Below are 16,030 nucleotides of genomic sequence, written 5' to 3'. Positions count from 1 at the left end.
AGGGGATAGTCTGAATAACTTCATACTTGACAACCTAAGTGGAAAAAGTGCTTGAATAACAGAACTTTCTGGAACTGATAGAAAAATTTTGGGAGCCCTGTATCTGTTCGTACATTATTAAAAACCTTCCCACAATAACAGTTCCAGGTTTAGATGACTTCACTGATGAATTCAACACACATATACTGTGAATGCACACAAACACATATACAAGTGCATATTACAGTAGATATATTAATACAGGGGTCCCCAAACTGGGCTGTGGACCAGGACTGGTTTATGGCCCGTTAGGAACCGGGCTGCACAGCACGAGGTGAGCAGCGGGCCAGTGAGCATTATTGCCTGAGTTCTGCCTCCTGTCAGATCAGCAGTGGCATTCCATTCTCATAGGAGTGTGAACCCTACTGTGAACTCCTCATGTGAGGGATGTAGGTTGTGCACACTGTATGAAAATCTAACTGATGCCTGATGATCTGAGGCAGTACAGTTTCATCCCAAAACCATCCCCCTAACCCTGGTCCATTCAAAAATTGTCTTCCACAAAACTGATCTCTGGTTCCAAAAAGGTTGGGGACTGCTGCATTAATATATATTGATACTTAATTATATTCACTCAACATCAGGTCTACTTAGCTTTATGAGAAGGTACAACACAAGCAACACAGCATGAACGATAACAGCATAGTGGAGGTCTTATGATGTAGATACAGCTTGCATGTGGTGGTAGATGAGGCTGAATGGGTGTGGACCAAATCAGTTTAGGGAAATCATGTCTAAAATTGTTTGAAGGTAGATAATTCTTAAAGTGGGTGGAAGGGAATGACCCAGGGTAATTGACCTTAGATCAGAGAAGGAAGGGACACTTTATCCACTGTAACAGGAAGAAAAGATGAATACATGTAAATGAAGTGGGTAAGATTTGGTGTTGGATGATGAGTTATCTTCTTGAGCTCCTGGACTCAAACAATCGGCTTGGCCTTGGCCTCCCAAAGTGCTGGGATTACAGGCGTGAGCCACCATGCCCAGCCTTGAATGAGCTATCTAATATATAGTGGCTTCTGACTCTGGGGTACAGCAGGGTCACCGTGAGAAAGAGAATAATGAGGCAGAGCAAGATGGTGGAATAGAGGATTCCATCTGTCATCCCTCCTGCAAGGACACCAAGTTAACAAATATCTACATGGTAAAAGCACCTTTATAAGAACCAAAAATCAGGTGAGCACTCATAGTACCAAAAATCGGGTGAGCACTCAGTACCTGGTTTTAACCTCATATCGCTGAAAGAGGCATAAAAAAAAAACCAAAAAAACACTTCTGAATTGCCAGTACCACTCCCCGATCCCTGCCCTAGCAGCAGCCTGGTGTGGAGAACATCTCTGGGCACCGGGGGAGGGAGAACATAGCAATTGTGAGACACTGAACTCAGTGGTGTCCTGTTAGAGCAGAAAGGAAACCGAGACCAAACTCAGCTGACGCCTGCCCATGGAGAGGGCATGTAATCCAGCCTTAGCCAAAGGGGAGTCACTCATCCCAGTGGTGGGAGCTTGAGTTCCTGCAAATCTTACCACTGAGTGCTGCAGCACTCTGTGTGTACAAGTAATGTTGAAAGGCAGTCTAGGCTATAAGGACTGCAACTTGTAAGTGAGTCTTAGTGCTGAATTAGGCCCAGAGACAAGAGACTGAGGGGGCATGAGACATACTGAGATGCCAGCTGGGGCAGCTGGGACGTGCTGGCTTCATTCCTCCCCCAACCCCAGGCTGCACAGCTCGCGGCTCCAAAAAAGACCCTTCCTGCTTGAGGAGACAAGAGGGAAGAGCGGGGAGGACTTTGTCTTGCACGTAGGATACCAGCCCAGCCACAGCAAGATAGGGCACCAGTTAAAGTCATGAGGCCCCTGTTTCAGCCCTGGCTCCCAGACGGTATTTCTAGAACAACCTGGGCCGGAAGGGAACCTGTTGCCTTGAGGGAAAGGACCCAGTGCTGTCAGCATTCATTACCTGTGAACTGAAAAGCCTTTGGACCCTGAATAACCAGCAGTGATACCCCCATATTACATTTTGAGGGCCTTGGTGTGTCTGTATGACTTGCTGGCTTCAGGTGAGACTTACCACATGACCAGTTGTGGTGTATGGGGCAAAACTCTTCCTGCTTGAGAAAAGCAGAGGGAAAACTAAAGGGGACTTTGTCTTGCACCTTAGGTACCAGCATGACCAAAGAGGATAGAGCACCAAAAGGGCTCTTGGGATCCCCAATTTCAGGACTTGACTCTTGGATGGCATTTCTGCACCTCCTGGGCCAGACAGGGAGCCCACTGTCCTGAAGGGTGAGGCCCAGGTCAGGCAGCATTTATGACAAGCTGACTTAAGAGATCTTGGGCCTCAAGGGAACATCATTGGTTGTCTGGCAGGAGTCCTCATTGCCTGGTGGTGGCTACCGGTGAGGATCCTCTCCCTTTGGAAAGGGGAAGGAGGAAGGGAAGGACTGCTTTGTGTAGTTTCAGTACCAGTTCAGCTGCAGTATGCACACCAGGTAGACTTCTAAGGTTTTTGACTCTAGTCCCTGACTCCTGGATGGCACTTCTGGACCCACCTGGGACTTGGGGGACCTTGCCCCTGAAGGGAAGGACAGGCCTGGCTGGCTTTGCCATATCTGATTGTACAGCCCCAGGGCCTTGAATGAACATAAGCAGTAGCTAGGGAGTGGTTATAGCAGGCCTTGGGTAAGACCTAGCACTTCTCTGGGTTCAGGTCTGACCCAGTGCTGTCACAGTGGTGGTGGCCACAGGGATGCTTGTGTCACTCCACCCCAAGCTTTAGGTCTTTAGGTGGCTCAGAACAGAGAGAGAGAGAAAGAAACGTGGGGGAAGGGGGAAGAGGGAGCAGGGGAGAAAGAAAGAGACAGAGAGACTGACTCTGTATGTTTGGGAGAAAGTAAGGGAAGGGAATAAGAGTGTATGCCTGGTGATCTAGAGAATTCTTCCAGATCTTATCTAAGACCATCAAGGCAGTACATGTATGAGTCTGCAAGAACTACAGTGTTGTTGGGCATGGGGTGCCCCTAAAGCAGATACAGCTTAGATCACAACACCCAAGTCCTTTCAAATATCTGAAAAGCCTTCCCAAGAAGGATGACTACAAATAAGCTGAAACAGTGAAGACTATAATAAATACCTAACTCTTCAATGCCCAGACACTGAAGAATATCTGCTATCAACACCATCCAGGAAAACATGACCTCACCAATGAACTTTATAAATAAGGCACGAGGGACCAATCCTGGAGAAACAGAGATATATGACCTTTCAGAGAGAGAATTCAAAACAGCTATGTTGAGGAAACTCAAAGAAATTAAAGATAACACAAGTAATTTAGAATTCTATCAGATAAATTTAACAAAGAGATTGAAATAATTAAAAAGAATCAAGCAGAAATTCTGAAGCTGAAAAATACAGTTGGCACCCTGAAAAATATATCAGAGTCCTTTAATAGCAGAATTTATTAGGCAGAAGAAAGAATTAGTGAGGTTGAAGACTGGCTAATTGAAAACACAGGCTGGGCGCAGTATCATACTTGTAATCCCAGCCCTTAGGGAGGCTGAGACTCGGCTGCTTGAGCTCAGGAGTTTGAGACCAGCCTAGGCAACATGGTGAAATCCTGTCTCTACAAAAAATACAAAAATTAGCTGGGTCTGATGGTGTGAGCCTGTGGTCTTAGCTACTCTGGAAGCTGAGGTGGGAGGATTGCTTGAGCCCTGGAGGTGGAGGTTGCAGTGAGTTGAGATCATGCCACTGCATTCCAGCCTAGGTGACAGACTGAGACCCTGTCGCAAAAAAGGAAAAACAAGAAGCATGCCTACAAGATCTAGAAAATAGCCTCAAAAGAGAAAGTCTAAATGTTATTGGCCTTAAAGAGGAGGTAGAGAAAGATAGAGGTAAAAAGTTTATTCAAAAGGATAATAACAGAAAATTTCCTGAACCTAGAGAAAGATGTCAGTATCCAAGTACGAGAAGGTTATAGAACACCAAGCAGATTTAACCCAAAGAAGACAACCTCAAAGCATTCAATAATCAAACTCCCAAAGGTCAAGAATAAAGAAAGGATCCTACAAGCAGCAAGAGAAAAGAAAGAAATAACATAAAATGGAGCTCCAGTACATCTGGCAGCACACTTTTCAGTGTAAACCTTAAAGGCCAGGAGAGAGTGGCATGTCATATTTAAAGTACTGAAGGAAAATAACTTTTATCCTAGAAGAATATATCTGGTGAAAATATCCTTAAAATGTGATGGAGAAATAAAAACTTTCCCAGATAAACAAAACCTGAGGGATTTCATTAATACCAGACCTGTCCTACAAGAAATGCTAAAGGGAATACTTCCGTCAGAAAGAAAAGGACAGTGATGAGAAATAATCATCTAAAGTTAGAAATCTCACTGGTAATTGTAAGTACACAGAAAAACACAGAATATTGTAACACTGTAATTGTGGTGTGTAAACTACTTCTACCATAAGTAGAAAGACTAAAATATGAGCCAATCAAAAGTAATAATTACATCAATTTTTCAAGATGGTCAATAAAATAAGATATAAATAGAAACAGCAAAACGTTTAAAAGCAGGGGCATGAAATTAAGGCATAGAGTTTTTATTACTTTTCTTTTTCTTTGTTGGTTTTTGTAAATAGTGTGAAGTTATCAGGTTAAAATAATGGGAAAGAAAGAAGGAAGAGAAGATCACAAAACAACCAGAAAACAAATAACAAAATGGCAGGAGTAAGTCCTTACTTATCAACAATAACATTGGATGTAAATGGACTAAACTTTCCCATCAAAAGACAGAGACTGGCCGATGAAAAAACAAGACCCATTGATTGTTGCCTATAAGAAACACACTTTACCTATATAGACACACATAGGCTGAAAATAAAGGGATGGAAAAAAATATTGCATGCCAGTGGAAACCAAAAAAGAGCGGGAGTAGTTATATTTACATTAGATAAAATAGATTTCAAAACAGAATCTGCAAGAAGAGCCAAAGAAGGTCACTACATAATGATAAAGGGGTCAGTTCAGCAAGGTGATATAACAATGTAAAATATGTATGTACCCAACACTGGAGCACCTAGATATATAAAGGGAATATTATTAGAGCTAAAGAGAGAGGCCATGATACAATAATGGCTGGAGACTTCAAAAGCCATTTTCAGCATTGGACAGATCTCCCAGACAGAAATCAACAAAGAAGCATCAGACTTAATCTGCATTATAGACAAAAAGGATCTAATATTTACAGAACATTTCGTCCAAGAGCTGCAGAATACACATTCTTTTTCTCAGACATGAATTATTCTCAAGGTTAGAACACATTTTAGATCACAAAACAAGTCTTAAAGCATTAAAAAAATTGAAATAATATCAAGCCTCTTTTCTGACCGCTACGGAGTAAAACTAGAAATTAATAAGAATTTTGGAAACTTTATAAATACATGGAAAGTAAACAATATGCTCCTGAAGAGTGGGTCAGTGAAGAAATTACAAAGGAATTTGGGGGCCAGGCGTGGTGGCTCACGCCTGTAATCCCAGCACTTTGGGATGCCAAGGTGGGTGGATCACAAGGTCAGGAGTTCGAGAGCAGTCTGACCGACATGGTGAAATCCTGTCTCTACTAAAAAACAAACAAAAAACAAACAAAAATTAGCCGGGCATGGTGGCATGCGCCTGTAATCCTAGCTACTCAGGAGGCCGAGGCAGGAGAATTGCTTGAACCTGGGAGTCAGAGGTTGCAGTGAGCTGAGATTGCGCCACTGCACTCCAGCCTGGGTGAAAGAGTGAGACTCCGTCTCAAAAAACAAACAAAACAACACAAAGAAGAAGAAGGAATTTGGGAAATGAGGTGGCAGGGCAGAGGCTGGCAGCTCAGGCAGTGACCATGGCGTATCATGGCCTCATGGTGCCTCTCACTGTGATGAGCATGTTCTGGGGCTTCGTTGGCTTCTTGGTGCCTTGGCTTATCCCTACGGGTCCTTACTGGGGAGTTATCATTACCACATTGGTGACCTGTCCGGTTTTCTGCTGTCTCTTTTGGCTGATTTCAGTTCTGGCCCAACTCAACCCTCTCTGTGGACCACAGTTGAAAAATGAAGCCATCTGGTGTCTGAAGCATCGTTGGCCTTGAGGAAGAAGATGTGCTCTACAGTGCTCAGTCTTTGAGGTCACGAGGAGAGAATGCCTTCTAGATGCAAAATCACCTCCAAACCAGACTGCCTTTCTTGACTTGCCCATTTTGGCCATCAGTTGCCTCAAACATTAGCACCACATTTAAATGTCTTATTCTACAATGTAGTGTTTTTTCCTTCACTTTTTTACACTTTAATGAATTATGTGCCTACTTAAACTGAACTGTGCTGACTCCACAAAATGATTACGTACTCTTCTGAGATACAAGATGCTCTTCTTCTGAGAGATACGTTATTCTCTTCTTGGAATCTGGCACTTGAAGATGGCTCCTGCCTTCTCACTTGAGAATCAATGAAGTGTTTAGAAACTGCTGCAAGACAAATAAGACTCCAGTGGGGCAGTCAGTAGGAAAGCATTTTCAGAGGGAAGAGCTATCTCAACAGAATTACACCTTACTGTATTTTCAGGATAAATTTAGTATTTCTGCCATCTTTTTGGAATAAATTATTTTTCTGCTTTCTATGGGGAAAAAAAAAGGAATTTGGGCCAGGAACTGTGGCTCATGCCTATAATCCCGACACTTTGGGAGACCGAGGTAGGTCACATGAGGCCAGGAGTTCCAGACCATCCTAGGCAGCATGGTGAAACCTTGTCTCTACAAAAACAAAACAAAACAAAACAAAAACAAAAATTAGCCAAGCATGGTGGCATGTCCCTGTAGTCCCCATTACTTGGGAGGCTGAGGTGGGAGGATCGCTTGAGTCCAGGAGGTGGAGGTTGCAGTGACCTGAGGTCATGCCACTGTACTCCAGCCTGGTTTTAAAAAAAAAAATTGAAAAATTTCTGGAAACAAATGATAATGTAAATACAACCTACCAAAACCTTTGGGAGGCTGGGCATGGTGCCTCATGCCTGTAATCCCAGCACTCTGGGAGGCCGAGGCAGGCGAATCACTTGAGGTCAGGAGTTCGAGACCACCTGGCCAACATGGTGAAACCCCGTCCCTACTAAAAATACAAAAAGTAGCCAGGCATGGTGGCAGGTGCCTGTAATTCCAGCTCCCTGGGAGACTGAGGCACAAGAATTTCTTGAACCTGGGTGGTGGAGGTTTGCAGTAAGCCGAGATCGCTCCACTGTACTCTGGCCTGGGCGACAAAGTGAGATTCTGCCAAAAACAAAGCAAAACAAAAAAACCCTTATGGGATACAGTAAAAGCAGTACTCAGAGGTAATCTTATAGCTATAAGCGCCTATGTCAAAAAGAGGAAAAACTTCAAATGAACAATCTAATAATACATCTTAAAGAATTAGAAAAGCAAGGGAAACCCAAATCTAAAATTAGAAGAAAAGAAATAATAAAGATCAGAGCAGAAATAAATGAAATTGAAATGGAGAAACAATATGAAAGATCAATGAAACAAAAAATAGTTTTTCCGAAGAGTTAAAACAAAATGACAAACCTTTAGCCAGACTAATAAAAAAAGAAGATCCAAATAAATAAAGTCAGAAATGAAAAAGGACACATTACAACTAATACTGCAGAAATTTAAAGGGTCATTAGTGGCTACTATGCCAATTATATGCCAATAAATTGGAAAATCTAAAAGAAGTGGACAAATTCCTAGATACATACAATCTACCAAGATTGAACCATGCAGAAATCCAAAATCTGAACAGACTAATAACAAACAACGAGATCAAAATCATAATAAATAGTCTCCCAGTAAAGAAAAGCCAGGGACCTGATGGCTTCACTGCTGAATTCTTCCAGACATTTAAAGCAGAACCAACTAATACCAATCCTACTCAAACTACTCAAATAAATAAGTAAATAAAAAAATAAAAAAATAAAAAAAATAAGACGAGGAGAGAATACTTTCAGAATTACTCTACGAGGCCAGTATTACCGTATACCAAAATCTGACAAAGACATATCAAGAAAAGAAAACCATGGGTTAGTATCTCTGATGAATATTGATGCAGAAATCCTCAACAAAATACTAGCAAACTGAATTCAGCACTACATTGGAAATATCATTCATTAGAAAGAGAATAATGAGTACCCAAGGGATTTGAGTAGAGGAGATGATATGAAGCATCATCTCAGAGAAGGGGAAAGCTGGCCCTCTAGGGAAAGAGAATAGGGCTCTACAGAAACCAGGTTTGTGCGGGAGAATTCGTGGTAAAAGAAGTTAGTCAGCCTAGTTTATGCTGTTTTCCAGAAGATAGCTGAGTTTCAGTCAAGAGAGGGGTTGGATCTCTTTGGAGGGAGAGTGGCCACTTCCAAACTCTCTTCCACAAAGCCCTGTGTTTTGGAGTCTTTTACCCCAGGACCTAGTTTATCCAGTCTAATAGGAAACGAAAGGAAGAAAAGCTGTGAGAAGTGAGGAAGAGCAATTAGAAGACTAATTGGCTTAGTCTTGTTTTGTTTTGTTTTGTTTTTCTACAGGGTCTCACTGTGTCATCCAGGCTGGAGTACAGTTGTGCAGTCTGGGCTCACTGCAACTTCTGCCTCCAGGGCTCAAACAGTCTACCCATCACAGCCTCCCAAGTAGCTGGGACCCCAGGGGTGCGCCACCACGCCTGGCTAATTTTTGTATTTTTTGTAGAAATGGGGTTTCACCATGTTGCTGAGGCTGGTCTTGAACTCTTAGATACTTTTCTGGAAAAACTATCCTGTTGGATTTGAAGCTGAAGTTGAGCTTATGTATTTGTTTATTTTTTATTTTATTAATGTGTCCTCGTGGAGTACTTTGTATCCCATTCCTGCTTTGGTGTAGTTTTCTCAGTTGTTTTGTACACTGTATATTTGGAGGGGCCATAGGATGCCATATTTTACATCAGACACAGTATGTGATTATTTCTTGCTTCTTTGTAGCCCTGAGCTTAGACATGTCATTTAAATCCTCCACATTGTTAATTTCAGTGAATTTACCCTTGTATCTCACAGCTAAATAGACTTCTTTTTTAGTTACTTTTTGGACAGTAGGAGAGGCAAATTTGTTGAAAATAATAAAGCAAGAGTTGAATAATAATCACATTTTTGTGTAGAATGAAGTGAAACATTCTGGATTTGTTTCTTATATTAAGCTGTGATGCTGAAGTACATGTCATTTGGGGAATTGCCATATTTGAATCACTTTTGCATACAAATTAAACATCTCACATCAAAGAATTCTTAAAAGACATGCTTTCTAATTTCTTAAAATGATGGAATTCATTTAATTTCTTATCTGACATCTCATAGAACAATTTTTAGCTTCTATGTTTGCTGCTATGACTAATTTTGGTGCTCGTTTTACCTGGGCTATGAATGTACCTTTGCTGTATTTTTTAGGGCTGCAGTTGTGAGACTAACATATTCGAATGTAGTGTAAGTTAGTAATCCTCGGGAACCCAGCAAAGTATCACATTTAATTTTCTATTATATGAAAGAAACATGGAAACCGAATTGGAGATGGAAAGAACTGCACAAAACACAACTAATCAGAGCTGATCCCTGAAGCAGAAAAATGCAATTTAAAGTGAGCTTCCTTTGTATTTCTACTATTTGGGGAGTGTTGAAGATATGACTTTTAATAGTATAGTAACAAGTAAATAATACTAGTTATATTTAGCAAGCTCAAAATTGTAATATTGGAATTCTCTATGCCATAACTTTTAAATTATTACAGCATCTAAAAGACCCAATTTTAATTATAGGACAGTATAACTTGGCTTCTTAAGAAAACATTCATATAGGAGGTATAGTTGTGGTTCTGTTTCAAAATGTGTGTCATATAACCCTTGATAAATGTATGTATCATCCACACTGCAGTAGATGCTTACATTAGATACAGAAGTGGGGACCTGCCACAACAGTGTGGCAGTACCTGGATTGTATGCCTCTGGCTCGGTTTTCTCTGCCTGGAATGGTTTCTCCCTCCATGTTCATCAGGTTTTGTGTGTGGTTTCCAGAGGGCAGCTGTGAGATTAGAAAAAGGGTATACTTCTCTTTCCAGTATAGCTGCTAAGAGTCGTGGTTAAGATACCCTATATTGGTGAGAAGACACAGAGCACTATTACTGTTATCATCATAGGTAGGTTTCAGAATGGGAAGGCCTCTGCTGACTGCTGGTCTTTTTTTTGCACCTTCCTCTTTTAGCCACTGCCATGCAGTTGCTTGGTGGGTAGATTAAAAGGGGGAATTCAGAGGCTGATTCTGATACATCTCTGAGATGATGTATGGACTGTTATCTATAGTGATCCCGATAGTTTTTTTTTTCTTTTCTTTTGGTTAAATCTGGGATCTGGGTAAGAAGCTGTGAATTCTTTATGGGACTTGAGTCAGGTTTCTGCTTAGTAAATCTAGAAATTTTCTTATTAAATGTCAAGTATCAACTTAGGAGACAGACCTGATGGTCAGTTTACCATTGATTCTTGTGGGTCAGATATTCTGGTCACCACATTGCCCTTTGACTCACTGTGGCAGTTGTGCCCACCTTATCTGCAGGTAAGGGCTGCTACTGGCCTTTACTAATCCCAAATCTCATGGTTTCCACTGTGATCAGAGAACCAAATTCCATTGTTAGGATTTCTCACTGTTATCTCTGGCCTATAAAGGATAGCTACCTTAGAGCTCTTCAAAGATGCTGGTGCCCCGTTCACTAAAACGGTCTCCCAGGGTCATGTAAGAGGATGGTTTAAGGGGTGGCTGAGCAGGCTGTACTTTGTTGAGTCATTCCAGCGTTTCCAATTTCCAGAGCTTTTAGATTCTGTCCTCTTTGGCAGTGGTTGTCAACCTTGACGGCATGTTGGTGTTAACTGAAGAATCCCAAGGCCCCTAAATTTGAAGAGGAAAGCTTGATTTCTTATAAGGGGTTGCAGCCTGCAGGTTGGCTCTCCTGACAGGCTAGAAAGTGTGGCTTCTGGCAGAAACTGAAAGCAGGCACTTCGAGGGAGGGAAGAATGGAATAGGAATTTATGCCAAATGAATTGGCTAAGTATACATGTTTAATAGTTATAGGAGAAGCTGTGAATATTCATGAGAGGGGTCACACACATGTGTAGAAAGTAAACATGCATGTTACATGCAGTCCATGTTCACTTTGGGGTGGAGACTTAACATTTAAGTTCATAACAATTAGGCCCTAGGTGAAGCAGAAGACGGGAAGGCACTCAGTACATAGCCTCTGTAAACCGGCCAGAACCAGTCCGTGGTCGGTGACCTCTTATCAGGAGAAAGTTACTGAAATCAGTCTCTCGTCCAATCAAAACTGTTATTTTGGCTTGTGAATAGGGGAGGTTGTCAGTTAGTCATCTGGCTGTCAGATGTTGGGCTGCAGTTGTTTCAGTAGTGCTTGTCTTGAGGCCAGTGCTTATTTAGCTGCTAGAGAAAAACAAAAAACCCCGTGGCAGTTAGAACATAGTTTTTATTCTTTAAGTGTAGGGTGTGTGGTCTAACCCTTGCCTAGCATGGCCTTAGGTCTTGTTTATAATTTAGCATCTTATTGCCATGACGAATCTGTTCTGTCAGTCTTATGCTCTCTATTTTAACATTTAAATAAGTTCTTATGCCCAGGCTGTACCCCATATCATGTAATCCGTATCTCTGGGGGTGGATGGAAGTGTCTGTAGTCTTTAAAGCTACAAGGGTGGTGCTAATGTGTAGGCAATATTGAGTACCACAGTAGTGATTCTTAAAGTATGCTCCTAGACCAGCAGCATAAGCATTACTTGGCAACCTGTTAGAAATGCAAATTCTCAGATCTTACCCCAAATCTGCTAAATGAGAAACTCAAGGAAGGGGTTTTGCGATCTACGTTTTTACAGACTCTTCAGTGATTCTGATGCACACTAAAATTTGAGAACCACTGCTCTAGAGTATGCTGGGGAAATTGTAGCATTTTGACTTCATTAATTAGAGGCCGTGTTTCAGTTGTTCAGCCTAGCAGACTCCCAGGTGTTTGAATCTCTGGTCTCCCAGGTGAGGCATTGTGAATGTGAGCTGCCCACCTGCTTTTGAGACTTGGTTTGATTCTCAGGGGAGATTTTTTTCACCACTGTTTCATTTAGTATCAAGGTCTCAACATTTCTTGCCAGCCTCTCTTGCAGGCTGGTTCATTTCTTATTCATATATCCTTGAGGTACCAATTTAATATTAATGGTCTCCTATTTGATGCTACACTATGGGCAGGAGCTGAGGGTTGTCTCTTGTTCCATTTCAGAAGGTCATTTCAAGGTCACCAAGAGTTTAGCATATCTCCCCTCACCCCCACCCGGGGTTAAAGTATCCTGATTTTCTGTTGCCTCTATTTGTTCCCTGTTGTTCTCTATCTCTCTATTGTCCTGGTTTCTCTCTGTTTCCCCTTTTCTGTCAGTTTTCTTCTTTTCTGTCTATTTTTGATCTTTGAGGTTTTCTTAATTTCTTACAAATTTAGGTATGCATTTTATAAAGATATTTTATCTAGCATTTTTTGTTTCTTTCAGTGGGAGTAATATTCAGAAGATTTTGTCTGCTTTACCAGAAATGGAAAAAGTAATTTTATTTGAGTAATCTGCTTTTGAACTATAGATTAATTACAGATTTATTGCAATTTGACCCAATTTCTTGACTTAGTCTGCATGGCAGATTGATCAGTATACTTTTTAAAATGAAAACAGTTTTTTAAAAGAGTAGTTTTAGGTTTACATCAAAATTGAGAGAAAGGCACAAAGACATCTCATATACCCCTGCCCTCACACATGTACAGCCTCTCCTATTAATATCCTGCACCAAAGCGGTGCATTTGTTCTAGTCAATAAACCTACATTGACACATTATTGTCACCCAAAGTCTATAGTTTACATTGTGCTTTGCTCTTGGTGTTATACATTTCTTTGGGTTGAGAAGAATGTATGAAAACATGTATCTACCATTATAGTATAATACAGAGTATTTTCACTATCCTACAAATCCCCTGTGCTCTGCCTATTTTTTATTTTTCCTTTCCCCTAACCCCTGGCAGTCATTGACGTTTTTACCGTCTTCATGGTGTTGACTTTTCCAGAATGTTGTATACAGTCTACTGTTCATGTGCTGCTTTTCTGGTGATTGGTGCTTTGCAACCCTGGTGTCAGATCCATGACATAAATGTTGGTACAGATCTTAGCTGCTATACAAATGCTCCTCTACCCTAAGATATGGATGCAATAGTTTACTGTTTTATTAACAATTCTTTTAAAGTAGTAGAACTCCTTCATGACTACCTCTAGCTAGAGTGATGTTTTTGAATTGAATGATTAGGGTTATCTCTCAGTCAGGATAGGCTAGCTTATGTTATGGTAACAAAAACCATCAAAATCTCAGAGGGTTGCTGCAGGCCTAACTGGTTCTTGTGGGCAGCTGACCTCAGCACTCCAGGCTGCTTTCATCTTATGTGGCACTTCTATCCAGCATAGTGCCTTAAGAGTTTCCAGAGGAAGAGACAGAGGAAGAGAGTATGGAAAATTGCACATAGGAGTACATACATCATTTCCACTTTCAGTTAATTGGCTAGAACTAGTCACATGGCCCTACCTGACTCTAAGGGGGCTGGGAAATGTTTTTGTGTCCAGGAAGGGCGGGAAACTGGACAGCACTATCTATTACTTTTTAAGGTTGATTCTGCCTAACTTAGGCATAAAGGATATTTATTAGAAGAAAATGAGCAAGGTCAAAGGCTCCAAGAGAAGATTGGAATAGTCAGCTATTCCTGGCAGCTAGACCTGGCAGCTCCCGAGGGTTTCTGGACCTGGACTCCCCTGGAGTCCTGTTTGGGGATACTGCTAGAAGGAAAAAGTGAACTTCAGCTATTCCTTCACTCTGTGTCACTCCATTCCAGGTTCAGATTCCTGAGCAAGAGCCTTGCTGGCTGAAACTTAGGCTGTGGTTCTGCCCTTGACTGTACCAGACTGTAGGACGAAAGGTGTTTCTGAAGAGAGCCAGGGACCCTTTCAGGTTTTGTATTTGAAGGGCGGAATGTCTGATTTACTGTTCTACAGACCAGGCACAGTGCAGGAAAGGTATTTCCTCGGAAGGAAGGTGAGTGGTGTTAGGAAGAGGGACTGGATGACTGGTGACCAAAAAATGGCAGATTTCTTTTGTAGTTGACATTTGTTGATGTCTAATTAAAAAAATCGGAGAAGTATATAAAGTTTGTATACCTAGTATCTGCAGACTTTTTAAATGACTGTGAAAGACTATGAGAAATCTACTTATGCGTTTTTCTTGCTTTTCCTGACAGTTCATTATCTTTAAGAGAAGGAATCTACCAGTTACAGGTTGTTTGTTTACATTTAGGCCTCAACAGGGAAGTGACAAGATAGCAGTCCTTGCTTCTCCTTGATTTAGCTTTAGGAATTAGATGTCACTTACAGATGCCAGTTTGAATGCATTTAGCCAATTATGCAGAGAATTAGCGATAATGTTGAAATTTTGATTTTGGTCCAGATGTCACCAAAGAGATCTTATAGACAACCTTGCAAGGACATTTTCAGAGTTATTAATTACAGAACAGAATTTTATTCTCTTCAGTTTCATTATCTGTCTCCCCTGGCATTATCGGCCTTTCCTTATCTGTTCAGTATGTCCATTTTCTTTTTTAACCAACACTTGTGAAACCGAGAGTTTGAAGTTTCAAGCTGACAGATGTGATTTTTCTTGCCAAGGCTTAATAAAATATACAGCATCCAAAGGATTCTAAGATTTAATAGAAATAAAATAGAACATGGATTAAAAAAGGAGTGGGGATTATGAGGTTTACAGTGTTCTTATTTTATGTGCACTAGCTATGTTTGGGACGTTGAAAGTAGTGTACTAAGAAACCACTTAGAACAAAGGGCAAAGTGGTATCAAATAGAATTCCGTCTTCATTCGGAATTGTGGAATGCCTCTTATTTCAGAGGTTAGAGAAGAATACCGAATTATTTTAAAAATTGTGTTGTTGGTGTAATTACTACTATATCTCCCATTGGTAGTAGTTAAGTAGGGTTTTAAAATGTCCCTTTGACCTAGTAAAACACTAACCATAATAGGAAATGCCTGATATATTCTGAATCTGGAGCTTAATTCCGTTTCTTTTTGTAGCTGTTAAATGTATATCCACTAACATGGAAGTTTAACAACTATATTTTGAGAGTCAAGAGCAAGCAAATATGTCTTTGCAAGTGTCAGAATATTAGTTGTATAACTGCAGAACTTCCACATTTATTAGAATTAGCTTTCTAATTCATCATCTTCCTGTCTTTGACGTAAGAGATGCAGTCCAGGGCATATGAGATTGAAGCACATTTGACCTTTTCACATCTGTCAGATGACTTCAGACAAAGCCAAAAAGGCCTGGCTCCTCCCAGTCATATTTGTTATAAAATAGGTTTTGATTTCAAAGAAGTAGTTTGGAAAATGGCAGCACAGTCTTAAATTACTATTTGCAGTATTCAGCCAACCAGTCATGCCTGTGGCTGCCCAAGAATAGTTTCCGTTAGGTTAATAGAACCAGTGATGATATAGATATGCCTCAAAGCATAATGGTATTAGAAATAAGACCAAAAAACTCATTTTCCTTCTTGTATGGTTTTCAAAAAATTCACACAATAATAGCATGATACTTGAATATCCTATTTTTATCTTTTAGTTTCAATGGTAAAATTTTTTTTTTTTTTTTTTTTTGAGACGAAGTCTTGCTCTGTTGCTCAGGCTGGAGTGCAGTGGCATGATCTTGGCTTGCTGCAACCTCTTCCTCACAGGTTCAATTGATACTCTGGTCTCAGCCTCCCGAGTAGCTGGGACTACAGGTGTGTGCCACCATGCCTGGGTAATTTTTGTATTTTTGGTGGAGACAAGGTCTCACCAGGTTGGCC

General features: G+C 40.9%; 1 protein-coding gene and 1 pseudogene across 16 annotated transcripts in view; both read left to right on the top strand.

Moving 5' to 3' along the window:
- ULK4 (unc-51 like kinase 4) overlaps nt 1-16,030 on the top strand; it is a 701,729-nt gene that overhangs the window by 114,584 nt on the left and 571,115 nt on the right. The window lies entirely within an intron of this gene.
- LOC123571659 (V-type proton ATPase subunit e 1 pseudogene) lies at nt 5,826-6,319 on the top strand (annotated as a pseudogene).

The sequence above is a fragment of the Macaca fascicularis genome, chromosome 2, assembly GCF_037993035.2.
Source record: "Macaca fascicularis isolate 582-1 chromosome 2, T2T-MFA8v1.1".
Classification (NCBI taxonomy): domain Eukaryota; kingdom Metazoa; phylum Chordata; class Mammalia; order Primates; family Cercopithecidae; genus Macaca; species Macaca fascicularis.
This window is presented reverse-complemented; position numbering and strand designations above follow the sequence as displayed.